The sequence below is a fragment of the Heterodontus francisci genome, unplaced genomic scaffold, assembly GCF_036365525.1.
Source record: "Heterodontus francisci isolate sHetFra1 unplaced genomic scaffold, sHetFra1.hap1 HAP1_SCAFFOLD_102, whole genome shotgun sequence".
Lineage (NCBI taxonomy): Eukaryota > Metazoa > Chordata > Chondrichthyes > Heterodontiformes > Heterodontidae > Heterodontus > Heterodontus francisci.
In genome coordinates this window covers 2,770,768-2,779,529 of record NW_027140380.1, presented here as the reverse complement: position 1 = coordinate 2,779,529, position 8,762 = coordinate 2,770,768, and the positions used below count along the sequence as shown (strand labels likewise).

Genomic DNA, 8,762 nt, shown 5'->3' with positions numbered 1-8,762 from the left:
GAACTCCCATTTATAAATCCATGCTCACTCTCCTTAATTAACTCAAACCTCTCCAAGTGACTGTTGATTTTTTACCCTGATTATTCTTTCTAAAACCTTACCCACCGCTGCTGTTAATCTACCTAGCCTGTAGTTAGCCGGACTGTCCTTACACCCTTTCTTGAATATGGGCGTCGCATTTGCCACTGTTTACTCCTGGCACCTCCCCCGTATCCAGGGAAGATTGGAAGATTATGGCAAACTCTTCCATTATCTGCATCCGCATTTCCTTTCGCAACCTGGGATGCCAGCCATCCAGACCAGGTGATTTATCTACCCTAAGCACAGCCAGCCTTTTTAGTACCACCCTCTCTCAATTTGTACCCTCTCCATTGACTCTACTGTCTTCACTTCGACTGATATTTTGTCAAATTCCACTTCCTTAGTGATCACTGATGCAAAGTACTCATTAAGTAGATTAACATTGCCCTGCACCTCTAAGCTTATATTATCCTTTTTGTTCCTAATAGGCCCGACTCAACCTCTTACTACTCACTTATCATTTACATGCTGCTCGAAGATTTTTGGGTTTCCTTTCATGTTGACTGTCAGTCTATTCTCATAGAAATAGAGAATAAGCAAATATAGAAGATATACGTATTTCCCATCCTTGATGAGGTGGAATTTTTTATGCTGTGGGTAGTAATGTCTTGGCCCACGAGTGTGGTGGAAGCAGAGACAATCAATGATTTGAAAAGGAAATTAGATGGATACTTGAAGGAAAGAAACTTGCAGGAGGAAAGGGACCGAGCTGGTGAGTGGAACTGACGAGATTGCTCCGGGGAGAGCCAGCATGGACGTGATAGACCAAACGACCACCTTCTGTGCTGTAAATGACTCTGTGTTGTTTCTCAAATTCAATCCACTGGTGCTTGGTAAATAATTTCAAAGTAAATTGTGCAACCGGAAAATCAGAACCAAGGCATGGGACGCATAAGGAAGCAAAATTGCTGAAACCCGGGATTGAACCAGGGACTTTTAAATTTTCAGTCTAACGCTCTCCCAACTGAGCTATTTCAGCCCTACGTTAGCAGTGGTTTGGTGTCCTTGTTTTGGAAGAAAATACATACATTCAAGTTTTCCAAAAAATTAAAGAACACAACATGTGAGTAATATTCCCCATTGCTTTCTCAGCACTGATGGATTGTGAAGCGGGAGACAGCCAGAAGTGCCACTGAGCCGCACAGACTCCGAGCTGAGAATGAAATGAGATCAAATTCAATCTTTCATAGTGAGATGCTGCTGAGAGGTAAGAGTCCTGAATCAAAGCGAGACTTGCTCATTTCAAACACTCCCTGTACTCTCTGCTCATGAAGCCTTAAAAAAGGGAAAAACAGAATGGCACTCAAACTCACAACCCTGCCATTAAAAGTCTCATATTCGACTGACAGAACTGTCACTTCTACTCGGTCTCTTATTGGATGGATGCAACTCCAATGCAGGGGTGGCATTCAAATCCTCCCATGGGTCCACATGTCAGACTGAGTTCCATGTTGTCGACTCAAGCAAAGGAAATCTGCTCACTTCCATAACTATCAGCAAATTGAAGCTGATTACAATCAACATCATCAGAGGTCAGAACTACCTGGTGAAAGAAGACACTCTGAAGAAGGATCCACAATTAATCAAAGGCATCGACAAAGTGAAAAACAAGAAAATCGATAAGTCAATGCAAGCCAAACAACAGAAACACTGAAGAATTCCATTCCATTCCAGTCCAGAACCCAGTCCTGTTGTTTTTGGAGTCAGGTCACAATTACAGCAACAACTTTATGTTCTCACTTGGCTATCTGTACATTTCGTTAATTACAATTTTGTCGACAAGCTCTTTGAATCCAGTTGGCTGGTCCTCAAGCCAGCTCCGTTTGGAAGTCAATTCCACCTTCTGCAAGGCTGAAACCAATAGATAACCTTAATCTAAAAATGCCAGCAGACCAGGGCTCGTCCGGGACTTGAACTCGGGATCTCTCGCATGCTAATTAACCATGCTCCCAAAGCAAGAATCATACCCCTAGACCAACGAGCCACTGACAGGTTAGGCTTTATTAGCTGCTGTGGAATTTCACTGGAACCCCCCAGCCAATCATCCATTTTTTTTCAGATCAAAGCAACATCCTGCAAATGCTGAAATAAAAACAGAAAGTGCTGGAAATGTTCAGCAGCTCTGGCAGCATCTGTGCTGTGAGAAACACAGTTAACGTTTCAGGGCACTCACCTTTTGTTTCAGCCATCCTTTCAGACTGCTTCTGTCCATCCAATCTCACTTTCTATTCTATCCACATTCTAACCATTCACTACGTTACTACATTTTTCATGAATTCCTCATTTCTTTTATTAATGACAATTTTGTATTTCTGGCCTTTGCTTCAGACACCACCACAAGTGGAATCATGTCTCCATCTACCCAATCAAACCACATCGCTGCATCCTCACATTGCAATGTTTCTTTCACCCTGACAGACTGTGGAGTTTCTGCTGCTTAATTGCAGTTCTTGCTTCCCGCCAGTAGATGTCAACTCACTCCAATACAGTGAAGTTTCCAAATCTGAGTGAGACACAACAGGAAATAATTGTTCACATTATAGTGAATGTGTGGGATTTAGAAATACTAGGAGTGGAGACGAGTTATTTTTGCACTCTGCTATTACATCTTTTATAATGGACTCCAGCATTTTCCCACGACTGATGTCAGGCTAACCAGTATATAATTCGCTGTTTTCTTTCTGCCTCTTTTTTTAAATAGTGGAGTTACATTAACTACCATCCAATCCATTGGAACTGTTCCAGAGTCGATAGAATTTTGAAAAAAGACCAGAAATGCATCTGCTATTTCAAGGGCCACTTCCTTAAGTACTCTGGGATATAGATTATCAGGCCCTGGGGATTTATCGGCCTTCAATCCCATCAATTTCCCAAACATTCCCTGCTAATACTGATTTCATACAGTTCCTCCTTCTCACTAGACCCTATGTTTCCCAACATTTCTGGGAGATAATTTGTATCCTCCTTTGTGAAGACAGATCCAAAGTATGTATTTAATTGGTCTGCCATTTCTTTGTTCCCCATTATAAATTCCCCCGTTTCTGACTGGAAGGGGCCCACATTTGTCTTCACTAATCTTTTTCTCTACACATATCTATAGAAGCTTTTACAGTCAGTTTTTATGTTCTCTGCTAGCTTACTCTCATACTCTATTTCCCCCTTCTTAATCAATCCTTTTGTCCTCCTCTGCTAAATTCCAAACTGCTCACAATCTTCAGGTTTGCTGCTTGTTCTGGCCATTTTATATTTCTCCTCCTTGGATCTAATACTTTCCTTAATTTCTTTTGTATGCCACAGTTGAGCCACCCTTCCTGTTTTACTTTTGCACAGACAGGAATGAACAATTGTTGTAATTCATCCATGCGCTCTTTAAATGCTAGCCATTGCCTATCCACTGTCAACCCTTTAAGTAACGTTCCCCAATCTATCATAGCCAACTCCCGCCTCATACCTTCATAGTTTTCTTTGTTTAGATTCAGGACCCGAGTCTCGGAATCAACTCTCTCACTCTCCATCTTAATGAAGAATTTTATCATATTATGGGCGCACTTCCCCAAGGGACCCCACACAACAAGATTGTTAACTAATCCTTTCTCATTACACAATACCCAGTCCAGGATGGCCTGTTCTCTAGAGGTGTTATACACCTCTATCAATTCTCCACTCAATCTCCTTTGATATAGGCAGAATAATCCTAGCTTTTCCAACCTAACCTTGTTGCTAAAATCCCCCATCCCTGGATCCATTCTGGTAAATCGCCTCTGCGTCCTCTCAAGGACCCTCACATTCTTTCTAAAGTCTGCTGAGCAGAACTGGAAGCAACACTCCAATTGGGGCCTAACCAGAGTTTTATAATGGTTCAGCATAACTTCCCTGCTTTTGTACTCAATGCCTCTACTTATAAAGCCCAAGATCCCATATGCTTTGCGAACCACTTTCGCAATATGACTTGCCTCCTTCAAAGATTGATGCACATGAACCCCAAGTCCCTCTATTCCAGCACACTCTTTAGAACTGTGCCATTAAGTATATATTGCCTCTCCCTATTCCTTATGCCAAAATACATCACCTCACACTTGTCCCTATTAAATTCCATCTGCCACCTGTCTGCCCATTCTGCTAGCCTATCACTGTCCTGTTGCAGGCAGTTCATATCATCTTCACTGTTTGCCGCTCCTCCAGGTTTGGTGTCATCGGCATATTTTGAGATTCTACTCTGTATTCCAAGATCCAAGTCACTTACCTTGAGCAAAAAAAGCAGTGGTTCTCGCACTGACCCTTGGGGAACACCACTGTCGACTATCCTCCAGTCTGACAAAGAACCATTTAATAAGACTCGCTGTTTTCTGTCCTTAAACCAATTTTCTATCCAATTGGACACTGACCCTCCTATACCACGAACCTCCATTTTGTTAACCGCCCTTTTATGTGGTACCTTGTCAAACGCTTCCTTAAAATCCATATAAACAACATCCACTGCATTGCCTTCATCAAGCTGCTCTGTTAGTTCATCAAAAAATGCAGTTAGATTAGTCAAGCATGAACTCCCATTTATAAATCCATGCTCACTCTCCTTAATTAACTCAAACCTCTCCAAGTGACTGTTGATTTTTTACCCTGATTATTCTTTCTAAAACCTTACCCACCGCTGCTGTTAATCTAACTAGCCTGTAGTTACCCGGACTGTCCTTACACCCTTTCTTGAATAAGGGTTTCGCATTTGACACTGTTTAATCCTCTGGCACCTCCCCCGTATCCAGGGAAGATTGGAAGATTATAGCAAGCCCTTCCATTATCTGCATCCGCATTTCCTTTCGCAACCTGGGATGTGAGCCATCCGGACCAGGTGATCTATCTTCCCTAAGCACAGCCAGCCTTTTTAGTACCTCCCTCTCCTAATTTGTACTCTCTCCATTGCCTCTACTCTCTTCACTTCGACAGATATTTTGTCAAATTCCACTTCCTTAGTGATCACTGATACAAAGTACTCATTAAGTAGATTAACATTGCCCTGCACCTCTAAGCTTATATTATCCTTTTTGTCCCTAATAGCCCCGACTCAACCTCTGACTACCCACTTATCATTTACATGCTGCTCGAAGATTTTTGGGTTTCCTTTCATGTTGACTGCCAGTCTATTCTCATAGAAATAGAAAATAAGCAAATATAGAAGATGTAAGTATTTCCCATCCTTGATGAGGTGGAATTTTTTATGTTGTGGGTGGTAATGTCTTGGCCCACGAGTGTGGTGGAAGCAGAGACAATCAATGATTTGAAAAGGAAATTGGATGGATACTTGAAGGAAAGAAACTTGCAGGAGGAAAGGGATCGAGCTGGTGAGTGGAACTGACTAGATTGCTCCGGGGAGAGCCAGCATGGACGTGATAGGCCAAATGACCACCTTCCATGTTGTAAATGACTCTGTGTTGTTTCTCAAATTCAATCCACTGGTGCTTGGTAAATAATCTCAAAGTGAATTGTGCAACTGGAAAATCAGAACCAAGGCAAGGGACGCATAAGGAAGCGAAATTGTTGAAACCCGGGATTGAACCAGGAACCATTAAATCTTCATTATAACGCTCTCCCAACTGAGCTATTCCAGCCCGACATTATCAGCAGCGTGGTGTCCTTGTTTTGGAAGAAAATACATACATTCAAGTTTTCCAAAAAATTAAAGAACACAACATGTGAGTAATATTCCCCATTGCTTTCTCAGTACTGATGGATTGTGAAGCGGGAGACAGCCAGAAGTGCCACTGAGCCGCACAGACTCCGAGCTGAGAATGAAATGAGATCAAATTCAATCTTTCATAGTGAGATGCTGCTGAGAGGGAAGAGTCCTGAATCAAAGCGAGACTTGCTCATTTCAAACACTCCCTGTACTCTCTGCTCATGAAGCCTTACAAAAGGGAAAAACAGAATGGCACTCAAACTCACAACCCTGCCATTAAAAGTCTCATATTCGACTGACAGAACTGTCACTTCTACTCGGTCTCTTATTGGATGGATGCAACTCCAACGCAGGGATGGCATTCAAATCCTCCCATGGGTCCACATGTCAGACTGAGTTCCATGTTGTAGACTCAAGCAAAGGAAATCTGCTCACTTCCAAAACTATCAGCGAATTGAAGCTGATTACAATCAACATCATCAGAGGTCAGAACTACCTGGTGAAAGAAGACACCCTGAAGAAGGATCCACAATTATTCAAAGGCATCGACAAAGTGAAAAACAAGAAAATCGATGAGTCAATGCAAGCCAAACAACAGAAACACTGAAGAATTCCATTCCATTCCAGTCCAGTTGTTTTTGGAGTCAGGTCACAATTACAGCAATAACGGGTCCTTCTCAGGATGGCAGGCTGTTACTATTGGGGTACTGCAAGGATCAGTGTTGGAGCCACAGCTGTTAACAACCTATATAAATGATTTGGATGTGGGAATTAAATGTAATATTTCCAAGTTTGCAGATGACACAAAGCTCGGTGAAGTGTGAGTTGTGAGGAGGATGCAGAGAGGCTTCCAGGGGACCTGGAGAGGCTAAGTGAATGGGCAAGAATATGGAATATAATGTGAATAAGTGTGAAGTTATTCACTTTGGTAGAATAAACAGAAAGACAGAGTATTTTTTAAATGGTGAGAGGTTGGGAAGTGTCGATGTCCAAAGGGACCTGGGTGTCCTTTTTCCTGAGATACCAAAAGCTCTTGTGCAGGTGCAGCAATCAATTAGGAAGGCAAATGGTATGTTGTACCCACACGAGGGGTCATGAGTACAGGAGTAAAGATGTCTTGCTGCAATTGTATAGAGCCTTGGTGAATCCGCACTGGAGTATTGTGTACAGTTTAGTCTCATCTTATGAAGGATACACTTGCCATAGAGGGGGTGAAACAGAGGGTCAACAGACTAATCTTTTTTTTGCATTTATTTCATTTCATCCCAGTTTGTTCAGTTTGCTTACCTACTGTTTTTTTCAGGTTTGTACTTCCTGCTGTTCAATATTCAGTCCATTAACACCTAATCTGTACTAATGCTTTGTCTTTCAACACACCATTAACATATTGTTTGCCTTTGCTGCATGACCTTTTGGTCAGCTATGTGGCCTTGTCCAATCTACACCTTCTCCTTTGTTATCTCCTGCCCCACCCCCACCCCACTTGCTTATAACCTGTGACTTTTCTAATATATGTCAGTTCCGAAGATGGGTCACTGACCTGAAACGTTAACTCTGCTTCTCTTTTCACAGATGCTGCCAGACCTGCTGAGTGGTTCCAGCATTTCTTGTTTTTATGTCACCAGACTAATCCCTGGGATGGTGGGATTGTCTTCTGAGGAAACTGGGCCTGTATTCCTTAAAGTTTCGAAGAATGAGAGGTGATCTGATTGAAACTGACAAAATTCTTACAGGGCGTGACAGTGTGGATGTAGACAGGATGTTTGCCCTGGTTGGTGAGTCTAAAACCAAAGGACATCGTCTCAGAATAAGGAGTAGGCCATTTAAAACTGAGATGGGTGGCATTTCTTCACTCAGACGGTGGTGAATCATTGGAATACTGTGCCCCAGAGGGCTGTGGCAGCTCCATCATTGAGCATGTTCAAGACAGAAATTGATAGAAATGTTGATACTCATGACATCAAGGGATATGGGGATAGCATGGGAAAGGGGCTTTGAGGTAGGTGATCAGCCATGATCGAATTGAATGACAGAGCAGGTTCGACGGGCTGAATCGCTTACTCCTATGTTCCTCTGTTCCGAAGAGAGTTGGCGCCAGCGCGCAGCCCTGCTTTACCCCACTGCTGATCTTGAAAGCGTCTGATGTTGCTCCATTGTAACTGATGGAACTGTGCATGTTCTCGTGGAAAGAAGAGATGATGCCCAAGAGGTCAGGAGGGCAGCCGATGTTCCATTGCAGTTTGAAGAGGCCGTCTCTGCTGACAATATCAAAGGCCTTAGTGATGTTAACAAAAGTGTGTGAGGCTCTGTGGCGCAATGGATAGCGTGTTGGACTTCTAAATAATAATTAAGATGATATTCAAAGGTGGTGGGTTCAAGTCCCACCAGCGTCAGATTTTGGACCAGAAACAGAGGAGCACAACGGAACAACAAATGAAGAAATCTGCCAAAAGCACAGACTCGGAGACAGAGCGAGAGAGAGGAGCAGAGCAGGGGAAAAAAAAATCGAGGAGTGACGTCACAATGGAGAGTGAGAGCAGGGAAACAGAGAGCCGCTGCAGTGAGGATCCAGGATTTGGTTCTTTCTTCGGTGCAGTGGAAGGAGCTGTTTGGTGAGGATCTGGTAAGCTGTGACATCACAGGCAAGCAGGTCGTTGATTGGTTTGGAAGAACCGACCTGCTTGATGCGCATCTGGTAAGTGATTAAGATCCATTTTAGTCCTAACATTTAAAATAGTAAACAAACTAGTGGTAAGTTTATTAAAATATGCAATAAAATGAATAATTGAATAAAATATTTAAGTAGTAAATTGAAACACGTTGAGGATGACAGGACAGGTGATGTGTCACAGCTGCAGCATGTGGGAGTTCCTGGATGCCAGTGTGATCCAGGGCAAACACGTCTGCAGTAAGTGTTTGCGGCTCAAAGAGGGAGAAAAAAGGAATGTAGTGGTAGTAGGGGACAGTATAATAAGGTGGATTGACTCTGTTCTCTGCAGCAAAAGCAAGA

At 42.7% G+C, this 8,762-nt stretch overlaps 2 non-coding genes across 2 annotated transcripts; one reads left to right on the top strand and one right to left on the bottom strand.

The window, feature by feature from the left end:
- Positions 1-987: 987 nt before the first annotated feature.
- Positions 988-1,060, bottom strand: trnaf-gaa (transfer RNA phenylalanine (anticodon GAA)). Its single transcript has one exon. It is a non-coding gene; the product is annotated as a tRNA-Phe (tRNA).
- A 6,994-nt stretch (positions 1,061-8,054) lies between these two features.
- trnar-ucu (transfer RNA arginine (anticodon UCU)) lies at positions 8,055-8,145 on the top strand. The gene is given in 2 exon segments: positions 8,055-8,091; positions 8,110-8,145. It is a non-coding gene; the product is annotated as a tRNA-Arg (tRNA).
- The last annotated feature ends 617 nt before the right edge of the window (positions 8,146-8,762 follow it).